The following is a 13,574-nucleotide window of genomic DNA, read 5'->3' on the forward strand; positions in this document are numbered from 1 at the left end:
AGACGACAAAAGGGTACAAAACAAAAGAAAAGAATGACATAGATTAAGATAGAATGTGAGACAATTATTGTCTCTGTTTTACATAATTATCATCTTTTTAAGAAATAATTACATAATTGAATGAATATTATCCACACGTTCATATTCCACTCGTAATGAAAAAATATATATATCATGGATGTTATACCCTCACTTGGCCATTACTGAAATAACTGTCACTTACTTGACTTGAGAAAGTTGTTAAGGGATCAACACTGATTTTACTTAAGAAAATGAGATTAAACATAGGACATTAATTGATTCATAACAAAATACAACGTTTACCTTAAAGCCACTCAGAGTTTCAGATATCATTCTCAAGTACTTTTGTCATTCACAGAGTTAGGTGTAGCTTTGCACTGCGATAACCTAACACAACTGACATTTCAATAGTCAGCATTCTGAACACCGAGGAACCAACATACGTCAGTAGTGCATTTCTATTCACTTGCTATTTCTGCAACACTGCACCTAACGTACTTCATATACTTGATTACAAAGCCATTATCAATAGAAAACATATAACCTTTCAGTAATTATTGTTACAACAGAGTTTCTCGTGTGTATTTATATCCACGTATGTACATACGTGTACTCGTTATTTGTAAGAGTGCACGTGAGCGTAACTGACTGGCGTAAGAGGAAAGATACTTAAAGGACGGTTGCATACGTGTATTCATTCACATATGAAATATCCTATGCTAAGTTGAATGTAAACAAAGGAGCGAGGTACTTCGGATTAATTTTTATCAGTAAGATGTTGCTGTGGCCACGTAGTTCGACAGTTCGTTGAATTGCTTAACAAATGTAGCGTTATAGGCAGGGCGGGGCTCGACTTTATCTGTCAGTTACAGTAGGAAATATTTTGGTTTACATCAGCATTTTTCATAACTAATTAAAAATTTGTGGAACAATCTGAACTAATATGGTGGCAGTAGTGGTCATGAGTCAGAAGAAGGAAAAACTGTTTTAGTACACCTTGGGAAAAATTTGGCCCCAGTTAGATGGAAACTTAATCGAAAACTTTAGATTTAAAATAAAATTTATACTAACTAGGGCCAGAGTAAGAGGTTTGTCATACTGCAAACAGCTGACGTACAGACTCATATTTATTGCGACGTTTTTGTTTCTATTATCGATTACTTCAAATGGTTCAAATGGCTCTGAGCACTATGGGACTTAACATCTATGGTCATCAGTCCCCTAGAACTTAGAACTACTTAAACGTAACTAACCTAAGGACAGCACACAACACCCAGCCATCACGAGGCAGAGAAAATCCCTGACCCCGCCGGGAATCGAACCCGGGAACCCGGGCGTATTATCGATTACTCTCACACGTTCCAGTTTTCGTTATGAACTATGATACATGCTGTACAACAATTTTGTACTTGGGGGTCCTATGGCGTCCAACACTACTTGGTGTTCAATGCTTGTGTCGCTTGGCTCTTAAACTGGCCCTGTGCCCTTAGTAAACATCACCAAGTTCTCATGTCAAATACCATTAGAACCTCTTCTATTTCGTCCAGACTCCTCGTATAGCCTCACCTGTCTCCGTAATGTACTCTTAGCATGTGAATCTTCTGTTTTATGTCTGTTAAAACACATTCTGCTGATCAGTGTGGTGTAGTGGTAAGTCACAGGTCAGGTGTTCAAATCACTATACATTCCGCCACACAGATTTAAATTTCCTGTGAATTCTCTGAATCGCTTAAGACAGAAGCAGGGATGGTTACTTTGGAAATGTAAAATTTCTGATCCCATCCTTCCCCAATCCAAGCTTCAGCTGCGTCCTTAATCTTCCTTCCATCTCCCTTGTAGCAAATTCGCTTACCCTCTCACAGGTCACGCATTACCGGCTTTCAAATATATATTCATTGTTTGTTAGCTGACAAAAATACTACAGCGATCAATACAATTTGATTAATCCCATTATAAATTTTTTGGGCACTTTGCCTAAAATGAGAACACTTTACACTCCCCATGACTTACCTGAGACCTGCTACACGGAATATATTTCCAGTTATGCCTCAAAGTGCTGTGACTCAGTCAAGCATTCGCATATCTTGTGCATTTGTTCATTGCTGCATGTGGAACGAATCTCGCCCGTGAAATCTTGCGACTAAACTTCACACTAACGGAGATTTTTATCTGCCAATACCAATTTGACTGACGGATATTTGGTCACAATGGCGATAATTCGTGTGGTGTACAAGTCACTACTGTCTACCGAGCGAGGTGGTGCAGTGGTTAGCACATTAGACTCGCATTCGGGAGGACGACGGTTCAATCCCGCGTCCGGCCATCCTGATTTTAGTTTTCCGTGATTTCCCTAAATCGCTCTAGGCAAACGTCGGGATGGTTCCTTTGAAAGGGCACTGCCGACTTCCTTCCCTAATCCGATGAGACCGATGACCTCGCCGTTTGGTCTCTTCCCCCAATAAATCCAAACCAATCTACACTGTGTATCATATGGGGCTCAGGGATGTACACCATCTAAACTCCCCGAAGTACATATTGCAGCCCGTTCCGTGTGTTTACTGTATTACGTTAGCATGCATTATTCGAACAGAGCATACGGTACTGTACGAGGTAAGGTGAATCTGTTGCAAGCCTCGAGCTAGCGGGCCCAGAGCTCAGGGCGCTCTGCGGCCAGCCCGGTTAAGTGACCGGTCCCAGCCAGCGAGGCGCAGAAGCGAGACAGAAATGGGTAAATCCTGAACCTGAGAATTCGGACGGATGTTGCTCACATGGCCTTTGTACAGGAGAGTATCCTCTAAGACGCGACAGAGTGTCAGACAAGCTGAAAGATGGCTTCTTATAGCTCCTTAGGAATCTAAGGGGATAATAATTCAAAATTAAGTATTACAGCAAATCTGAATTCAACGACGATCTCAGGAAAACGAGGTACACCCAATGACACAACGCTATTTCAATATCTTTAACACTACAGAAGTTTACATTTCACACTAAATACACATTTTCACAACGAACCTCTAAATTAACAACTTTTAAACGCTTCATGCGATTTCAACAAACGATATCTCAGATGACAGAATTGCACTAAAGCTATCGTCACTGAAAGATACGCATCATTATCTTTTTTATTTCCTGGTTTATTAAGCTTTTTATATCTTTTCATTACGCAAATTTATTGTCATAACATCGTACCTTACACAATTCCACAGCAGATCAATGCCGCATAAATATCTCACTTTTGTCATATTCGTATGATTATTTAACGAATAGTGTACTGTTTTGCCAGAAACTTTATTCAAATGATCATTGTAAGTGCTATTGAAAATCATGTTAGTTTAAGAGTGGTCAGTCGCATGTGTCAGCTGACGTCACCATTGCCGGCCGGGGTGGCCGAGCGGTTCTAGGCGCTTCAGTCCGGAAACGCGCTGCTGCTACGTTCCCAGGTTCGAATCCTGCCTCGGGCATGGATGTGTGTGATGTCCTTATGTTAGTTACGTTTAAGTAGTTCTAAGTTCTAGGGGACTGATGACCTCAGAAGTTAAGTCCCAAAGTACTCAGAGCCAATTGAACCATTTTTTGATATCACCATTAAAAAAAGAGACCTGAAAGATGATTCTGTCAAGCAGGCAAAAATAATTGTTTAAGCTACATCTACATCTACGTCTTCATCTACGTGATTACTCTATTATTCACAATAAAGTGCCTTGCAGATATTTCAATGAACCACCTTCAAGCTGTCTCTCTACCGTTGCACTCTCGAACGGCGCGCGGGAAAAATGAGCACTTAAATTTTTCTGTGCGAGCCCTGATTTGTCTTATTTTATTGTGACGATCATTTATTTCTCCTTATGTAGGTGGGTGCCAGCAGAATGTTTTCGCAATCGGAGGAGAAAACTGTTGATAGTCATTTCATGAGAAAATCCCGTTGCAACGAAAACCACCTTTGTTTTAATAATTGCCACTGCAATTCACGTATCATGCCTGTGGCACTATCTCCCCTATCTCGCGATAATACAAAACGAGCCGCCCTTTTTGTAACTTTTTCAATATCATCCGTCAGTCCCACATGATACGGATCCCACACCGCACAGCAGTACTCCAGAACAGGGCGGACAAGTGTAATGTAAGCAGTCTCTTTAGTACGTTTGTTCCACCTTCTAAGTGTTCTGCCAATGAATTCAGTCTTTGGTTTGCTCCACCCACAACATAATGTATGTGATCATTGCAATATAGGTTATTTGTAATTGTAATCCCTAAGTATTTAGTAGAATTTACAGCCTTCAGATTTGTGTGGCTTATCTCGTAATCAAAATTTAGCGGATTTCTTTTCGTACTCATGTGAATAACTTCACACTTTTCTTGTTCAGGGTGGATTGTCACTTTTAGCACAATATATGTATCTTATCTAAGTCATTTTGCAACTCGTTTTGGTCATCTGATGACTTTACAAGACATCTACTCAGATTGTCTGCTATGTTGTTAATACGAGGTGCATTCAAGTTCTAAGGCCTCCGATTTTTTTCCTCCGGACTGGAAAGAGATAGAAACATGCGCATTGTTTTAAAATGAGGCCACGTTCATTGTCAATACGTCCCAGAGATGGCAGCACCGTACGGCAGATGGAATTTTACCGCCAGCGGCGAGAATGAGAACTGTTTTAAATACTTAAAATGGCGACGTTTTCCTTACTTGAACAGCGTGCAATCATTCGTTTTCTGAATTTGCGTGGTGTGAAACCAATTGAAATTCATCGACAGTTGAAGGTGACATGTGGTGATGGAGTTATGGATGTGTCGAAAGTGCGTTCGTGGGTGCGACAGTTTAATGAAGGCAGAACATCGTGTGACAACAAACCGAAACAACCTCGGGTTCGCACAAGCCGGTCTGACGACATGATCGAGAAAGTGGAGAGAATTGTTTTGGGGGACCGCCGAATGACTGTTGAACAGATCGCCTCCAGAGTTGGCATTTCTGTGGGTTCTGTGCACACAATCCTGCATGACGACCTGAAAATGCGAAAAGTGTCATCCAGGTGGGTGCCACGAATGCTGACGGACGACCACATGGCTGCCCGTGTGGCAGTTGCCAAGCAATGTTGACGTGCAACGACTGCATGAATGGGACTTTCTTTTCGTCGGTTGTGACAATGGATGAGACGTGGATGCCATTTTTCAATCCAGAAACAAAGCGCCAGTCAGCTTAATGGAAGCACACAGATTCACCGCCACCAAAAAAATTTCGGGTAACCGCCAGTGCTGAAAAAATGATGGTGTCCATGTTCTGGGACAGCGAGGGCGTAATCCTTACCCATTGCGTTCCAAAGGGCATTACGGTAACAGGTGCATCCAACGAAAATGTTTTGAAGAACAAATTCCTTCCTGCACTGCAACAAAAACGTCCGGGAAGGGCTGCGCGTGTGCTGTTTCACCAAGACAACGCACCCGCACATCGAGCTAACGTTACGCAACAGTTTCTTCGTGATAACAACTTTGAAGTGATTCCTCATGCTCCCTACTCACCTGACCTGGCTTCTAGTGACTTTTGGCTTTTTCCAACAATGAAAGACACTCTCCGTGGCCGCACATTCACCAGCCGTGCTGCTATTGCCTCAGCGATTTTCCAGTGGTCAAAACAGACTCCTAAAGAAGCCTTCGCCGCTGCCATGGAATCATGGCGTCAGCATTGTGAAAAATGTGTACGTCTGCAGGGCGATTACGTCGAGAAGTAACGCCAGTTTCATCGATTTCTGGTGAGTAGTTAATTAGAAAAAAAATCGGAGGCCTTAGAACTTGAAAGCACCTCGTATAGACAAGGAACAATAGAGAGCCCACAACACTTCCTTGGGGAACGCCGGATATTATTTCTGTTTTACTCGATGTCTTTCCGTCTGTTATTACGAACTGTGGCCTTTCTGACAGGAAATCACAAATCCAGTCGCACAGTTGAGGTGATATTTCACAGGCACGCAGTTTGGTTGGAAGACGCTTTTGAGGAACGGTGTCGAAAGCCTTCTGGAAATGTAAAAATATGAAATCAACTTGACATCCCCTGTCGATAGCATTTATTACTTCATGAGTATAAAGAGCTAGCTGTGTTTCACAAGAACGATATTTCCTGAATCTGTGTTGACTAAGTGGTGCTTCATAATGTTCGAACAGAGCGTATGTTCCAAAACCGTACTGCAAATCGACGTTGGCGGTATGCACCTGTAATTCATCGGCTTACTCCTACTTCTCTTTTTGGGCATTTGTGTGACTTGAGCCATTTCCCATTCTTGAGGTACGGATCTTTCTGTGAGCGAGCGGCTGTACATAATTGCAAAATATGGAGCTATTGTATCAGCATACTCTGAAAGGAACCTGACTGGTATACAATCCGGGCCTGAGGCCTTGCCTTTATTAAGTGATTTAAGCTGCTTTGTTAAATCGAGGATAACTACTTCTATGTTCCTCATCTTGGCAGTTGTTCTTGATTGGAATTCAGGAATATTTACTTCGCCTTCTTTGGTGATGGAGTTTCGGAAAACCGTGTTTAATAACTCTGTTTTAGTGGCACTATCACCAATACTCAAAATGTGTGTGAATTCCTAAGGGACCAAACTGCCAAGGTCGTCGGTCCCTTGTCTTACACACTACTTCAACTAACTTATACTAAGAACAACACACACACACACACACGCCTATCATCAATGACTTCGCCGTTGTTATTGCGCAGTGAAGGTATTGATTGCCTCTTGCGAGTGGCGTGCTTTATGTATCACCAGAATCTCTTTGGGTTTTCTGCCAGATTTCGAGACAGAATTTCGTTGTGGAAATTATTAAAAGCATCTCGCATTCAAGTATGCGCTATATTTTCAACTTCTGCAAAACTTTGCCAGTCTTGAGGTTTCTGCGTTCTTTTAAATTTGGCATGCTTTTTTCGCTGCTTCTGCAACAGCGATCTGACCCGTTTTGTGTACCATGGGGGTCGGTGCCATCACTTATTAATTTATGCGGTATATATCTGTCAATTGCCGTCGATAGTATCTCTTTGAAATCACCCCACATCTTTTCTGCGCTTACATGATCAGATCGGAAGGAGTGAAGACTGTCTCATAAAAAGGCGTTAAGAACATTTTTATCACCTTTTGTTTTAAATAGATATACTTTACGTTTCTTTTCGATAGTTGTAGGTATTACGGTATTCAGCCTAGCGGCCACTGCCTTGTGGTCGCTAATCCCTGTATTCGTCACGATACTCCCTATTTGTCCAGGATTATTTGTTGCTAGGAGGTCAAGTATGCTTTCGCAACCATTTACATTCGAGTGGGCTCATGAACTAATCGTTCAAAATAATTTTCTGAGAAAGCATTCAGTACAGTCTGTTGTCATTTAACGTAAGTACACTTGCAGAAGACTGCTGGCTGATTTATTAATGAACAAACAATTATTTATGGTTCAAATGGCTCTGAGCACTATGGGACTCAACTGCTGAGGTCATTAGTCCCCTAGAACTTAGAACTAGTTAAACCTAACTAACCTATGGACATCACAAACATCCATGCCCGAGGCAACTGCTGAGGTCATTAGTCCCCTAGAACTTAGAACTAGTTAAACCTAACTAACCTATGGACATCACAAACATCCATGCCCGAGGCAGGATTCGAACCTGCGACCGTAGCGGTCTTGCGGCTCCAGACTGCAGCGCCTTTAACCGCACGGCCACTTCGGCCGGCAACAATTATTTATAATTATTATGAATATTCTGGTGTGACTGAATGTTTATAATATTACCGTATTTAAATACTGTTGTAACATATTAGTTTAGTGCAGAAAATGGTCATGTACAGTGAAATAATGTCTGCAGAGCTTAAGAACTACATATTTTTTTTGGTGGGGACGGCATTCGGGCAATGGAAAAGCAGATGGTTGTGGAACACAAAGCGAGTCAAGTAGAGACTGGGACTTTTCGAAGGAAGAGCGCAAGGGAGCGATTCTGGACTTGGATGTTCGTTCTGGAGGAAGGCAGACCTGCCTGTCCTATCAGGTGATATATGACCAGGTGACTGACAGATTTTGGGTGGTGAACAGCCGCTCTGAGTCTTTAGCTTTTTAAGGACACGTCATGTCGAGTTGTTGAAGAAGGCACCCCTACCTGCGGTAATGAACGTCATTCGGTCGTATAGGTGATGTATTCTGGGCGGTGGGCGGTCGCTACCATACTCTAACTTCTAAAGGGACTTTATATTTCGAGACGTCTCAAGGTGCTCCAGAGTTGGAATCTACCTTTTTACGCTTGTATTACGGAAACGAGGGTAAACAGAGCAGGAGTTACTAATTTCCGTATCGTGTGCGATAATTTGTAAATAATCATGTTGAACTCTGAACTGCTCTGAGCTGGTGAACATTTCGTGTATTGTGTTACGAAATGGACTAAGTTTTCACGTATCTTTGATTACAGTTCAGTTTGGGGAATTTGTTACCATTCTCATGACGCTTTAAGATGACCCATTTGATATTTACCTGAAATTGAATGGTTCACTTTGCAAAACATTTTCAATTTGTTAGTTCAGTACGTATAAATTTCTGTTTTCAAACAGATTACAGATTTTTCAAAAAAGTCTTTGAGAATTAAAATTACACTTTAAAATACAATTTAGTAGCATCAAGTTTGTCTGTTTTCCCGACACAAGTTTTCTTTTACAATGTCGGTTTTCATTGGAGGTAATGACTTCACTTGAAACTTCTGTGCTGATAGGCGACCATAGTTTTCTTTTACAATGTCGGCTTTCATCGAAGGTAATGACTTCACTTGAAACTTCTGGGCTGATAGGCCGCCGTCGATGTATAAAACTTTCTTCTAATGTTTCATCCCAAACTGCGGGAGACGTCTTCAGAAGAAAAGCGGCGAACAGTAACCAGAAATCGAGGGAGCGCCGTATATGTAAGCAATGTAGAGAGCACCACAATCCATCACATTACGTCGGCTATGAAATTATTTCTCGTAATGCCAATATTCTCAAGGTAATTGATCGTTATTCTTGCGGTGCAACGTTGACAACCAAATGTTCTGTTAAAATTATTACGATGTTAATAAATCTCAGTAGCCTCTGAAAACATGCGCGCAAGAGAATTTAATTTGATGGTTGGTTGGTTGATTTGAGGGAGGGGACCAAACAGCGAGGTCATCGGTCGCATCGGATGTGAGAAGGATGGGGGAGGAAATGGACCGTGCCCTTTCAAAGGAACCATCCCGGCATTTACCTGAAGCGATAGAAATCACGTAGAACCTAAATCAGGATGGCGGGAAGCAGGTCTGAACCGTAGTCCTATCGAATGCGAGTCCAGTGTGCCAACCACTGAGCCACCTCATTTCATGATCACCCTCTTGGCAGACATGTTTCACTGCAACTGATTTACCCGTATGTCCCAGGCGGGCGACGACTCCCCTCGTGTTCTTATATACACGCAGTGTCGCCGAAAGATGTCGTACACTTATTATCCATTTTAACCCATATCTTATCTTCCTGGTCGGTCTGGAGATAGCTTCCACACCATACTTGCTAAACGCTTTCCCAATACGATCTGAACTAATTAACGCAAGGAAACCTTTTCCCTTTGGCGGGCGTTGTTCCTCCTTGATCGTGCTTCTCTCCCTACGGCTAAGTTCTCGATCTATCTGCTTGTTAGAATAACCATTCTTGAATGTCGGCCGTAGATGTTCGACCTCATCTTTTAAATAAGTCGTTTCTCAGATTTTGTACACTCTGTCTACCAAGGTTTTATCACACCTCTTTCTGTCTCTAGTCGTGGCTAGACTCTTTATGAAGGTAACGGTTAGTAGTCGTGACTTCTCTGTATACTCTATGGCTCACCGTTCCGTCCCCTCGCTTCGTCTCCATAGTAGCTTGGATTGTCGGATTGATACTGTTGAGACGTATCAGGAAGGCACCCTGCTCCTCTGTACCGTATGTCGATATTACGAAAGTGTCATTGATAAAGCGCTACCACCTGGTTGGTCTTTTAATGGCAGTCTGCAACCCCCGTTGTTCAAACATATCCTTAAAATAATACACCCAAGCATGAGGACTTGACAATGTACAGTATTATTAAATAATACTATCATTTACATATTTATGGTACTGTAAAGTGAAACTTACTTGTCGATTCGTAATATAAAATATCGATGTGGGACACAGCAGAGGGAATTAGTAATGATTTTACAATACTATTAATTCCCCCATTAGCTAATGTTAAATACGTAAATTGATTATGTAAACGTATGTTCTCATTAAATTTAAAATCCTAATTTTCTTTGTTACAGAGCTACAGTAGTTTTCTCTTTTCTCAATTGAGTCTGTCGTTGACCGTCACACTGTTAATGAATCATCCGATACCATCTTTGATCGATGTTTGCGCAATTCTCGGCTTTTGCTGGGGAGTTGCTTTTTTAATTGTATTTACGTATTATCTCTATTTCTTTATTTTACTGGATAGTTATGCAAATATTCGGTATGTTTTTTATACAAAATATGTGCCCACTAAAAACCTAGTCGTGCCGTATTTTTAGATTTCACTTCAATAAAATCGGATAAAAATAATTATTAACGTTAACACAAATTACATTTAACAATAACGCATGAGACTCTATTTTTCTAATGTACAAAATTAATGTCACTTTGTAGATCAATGTAACTTCTCTGAAAAATATCTTTGATGTATTATATACAATCTTTGGTCATAAGTTGATGCCATGTGACGCTCTCTGTGTTATGTCGTTGGTGTTGTTAAGGCCCTGCTTGGTTAAGCCTTGTTCCGAATCTGTTATGTCAGCTTATGATGTATTATAAAGATACGAATTTAATTTCAAGAACCAAGCGAATCAAAGAATTGCTGTGCAATGAAATGTGTCAGAAGGATAATGTTTGCATTGAAGAAATCGGTGCAATAAATAAGCAACAATAAATAGTTAGTGATCAGTCCTTTCAAATTAAAACCCGCAGATTAGTCGATGGACCACTTAAGCCTACAAAAAAAAAAAAAAAAAAAAAAAAAATCAATGTTTTATGTAACTATCTCTCAATGGGCCATTTTTATTTTGGAACAATGCGGTGATCTCATGATTAATATTATACTGACTATTGTTAGTAACACATTAGTGACAGTTAGCTTTATTTGGGTACATCAGCTGGGATCAGATATTGTAGACTGAAATACTAGTAAATATTCTGCTTTTCAACAATTATATATGTGAATTCCAAAACATACAAAAGTTCGAATGACAACTGCAAAAGAGTATAAAAATTAAATGTTGGAAGTTTCTGGATGGTAAGAGGAAGAACCAACGCCACATGATCGAAAACAATTACTATCTGTACTGGAAGTTGTGGAGATAAGTATGAGTACAATTTTTATGTTATAATAAACAATGTAAGTTTTTTTTTGAGCGTGGAAAATAATAGTTAGTTGTCATAACGTGAAAAAACGGAGAGTGGGGAAATGACAGAGGGGAGAGAGAGAGGCGGCTTGATTAGTTTTTTTAGATAATTCGGAAGAAGCCAAGGAATTAGAAAAGACTTAACTGTTCAGAGTACGGTAGCACAGATGAAAGAGAGCATCACAAATTCCAGTAAATAGAATGGGGAACTTAATAGTAACTGCAATAAACAATTTAGGTGTTTAGAGAGAAGAACAACGAAAAAATCGCTAATACTGAAAGTAAAATTACGATAAATACCAACCAGATAGAGCAGCTTACCGCATATGCTGATACTGGTTAACAGGGTATGAATTCCAGTGTAGATACTGTTGTAAACAAAAGCGATAACTTATAGACCGAGTTTGTCAAAGAACGCAATAAAAGTGAACAAAAATTCAAGGAGATTAATGCTGTTATTTAATAACAATATGATTACATAAAAGCAGAACTGGAGAATGTGAAAAGTACCTTAGAATACGAAATGAATAGTTCATTTAGTGAGACAGAAGGGAAAATTAAGAAAATACATGTAAAATGAGATGATGTTAAAAATAATGTAATTGACGATGTCATCATCTTAGGAAATGAGTCGGGTAATGTTGGCGGAAAGATAGTATAGATTAAAGATTGTATAATGCAGGGGCGGCCAAGATTTCAGCTCGTGGGCCATGCCCAAACACGAGTGCCACAGCGCTCAGCCTCGCTGCACACTTCCCCCATGCACGCTGGTGAGGGGAAGATGGAAAAACTGCGAACCTAACACATTTAAATGGTAGTACTGCAGGGTTGCACGTAAACTGGTTTTTAATTTTACATTTCTCAAGAACATAGATCACAAACAAAACAAAGTTTTCGTATTATTTAATTGTTTTGGGCACGCTGGGGGCATAATACAATTATCATCTGGTACAAATTGTCAGCATATGGACAGACGCAGAAGATTTCATAGAGGTTCGCGTTCCAGTTGCCATGTAATGGTGACTTATTTAGTTTCATAACCGAAAAAGTTCTTTCACACAAATATGTCGATCGATATATATTGTTGCACTTTTGCAGCCTCGTTTTGGAGACTTGGAAACTGTACCAAAGGGAAACAACGTAGACGTCCTGGAGAGTCTTAACGTGAAAAGATTTGTCATTAAAAATGGAATTATCTTACAGGTGAATCGGTATCATCTACACTTGCACAGGGACGCTTTCAACTGAAACGGCAAACGGCCTCGAAAACAGCCCTGAAACGGTTGTAAGATTGACGGTGTCCTCAAAGTCTTTATATAACTATCACTGTAAGGCTTTCAAAGTCAGAATGAAAACCCAAGAGGTCGCGTTTTCTTAAAAGTCAGTGAGATTAGGGAACTGAACTGTGTTTGCCCTTGTGCCTCGCGATTTTCTCGTTAAATGCGTCTCCAACAAATCAGAAAGAAGTTACCTCGCAATGTTATAGTGTGGGTAGTGTGCAGTCAATTCCATTTAAAATGCGAAGTCTGCAATCCATTCCGGATGTTCTAATTTTCGTTCCTGCACTCCTTTTTCCTTCATAAATTCAACGAAAGCGAGTTTTAAATCGTTAACTTGTTCCAGGCATGCTCCTTGACTTAACTAACGTATTCTGCAGTAATGTATGAAGTCTCCAAACCCTTCGTTCAGTTCCACTGAGAACTGTTGCAGCTGACAATTCAGAAATGCGTGTAATTTCAGGAATATTAATATACAAAGGGGAGACAGTAGGTAAAGTGGCGAAACCCAGGACAAGTATTGTAAGAAGGAATGGGAGTTGATATTCCTGCATCTTTAGCACAAAGTGGTTCTTGATATACAGATAGTCGATAGTTGGAATTTTTTGCTCTTTGCCAGTCATTTTCCAAGATAGTCACGATGGTTCGCTAGACTGCCTCTTTTTGTGCAAATAGCCACTGAACCTGTGAACATCGTTCATAACACGAACAAAGAGCCAAGGATAATCAGCGCTGACACCACGACTCTGCCAAACTTAGAGAGTTATGCCGACCGCAAACTGCCGCACAGCTGTGCTAAGTGAAATACCTGGTGCTTTAGAGAAGGACGATGCAAAGCCGTGTGGCATGCCGAGCCTTGGCACA

This window comes from Schistocerca nitens, chromosome 2, assembly GCF_023898315.1.
Source record: "Schistocerca nitens isolate TAMUIC-IGC-003100 chromosome 2, iqSchNite1.1, whole genome shotgun sequence".
Taxonomy (NCBI): Eukaryota; Metazoa; Arthropoda; class Insecta; order Orthoptera; family Acrididae; genus Schistocerca; species Schistocerca nitens.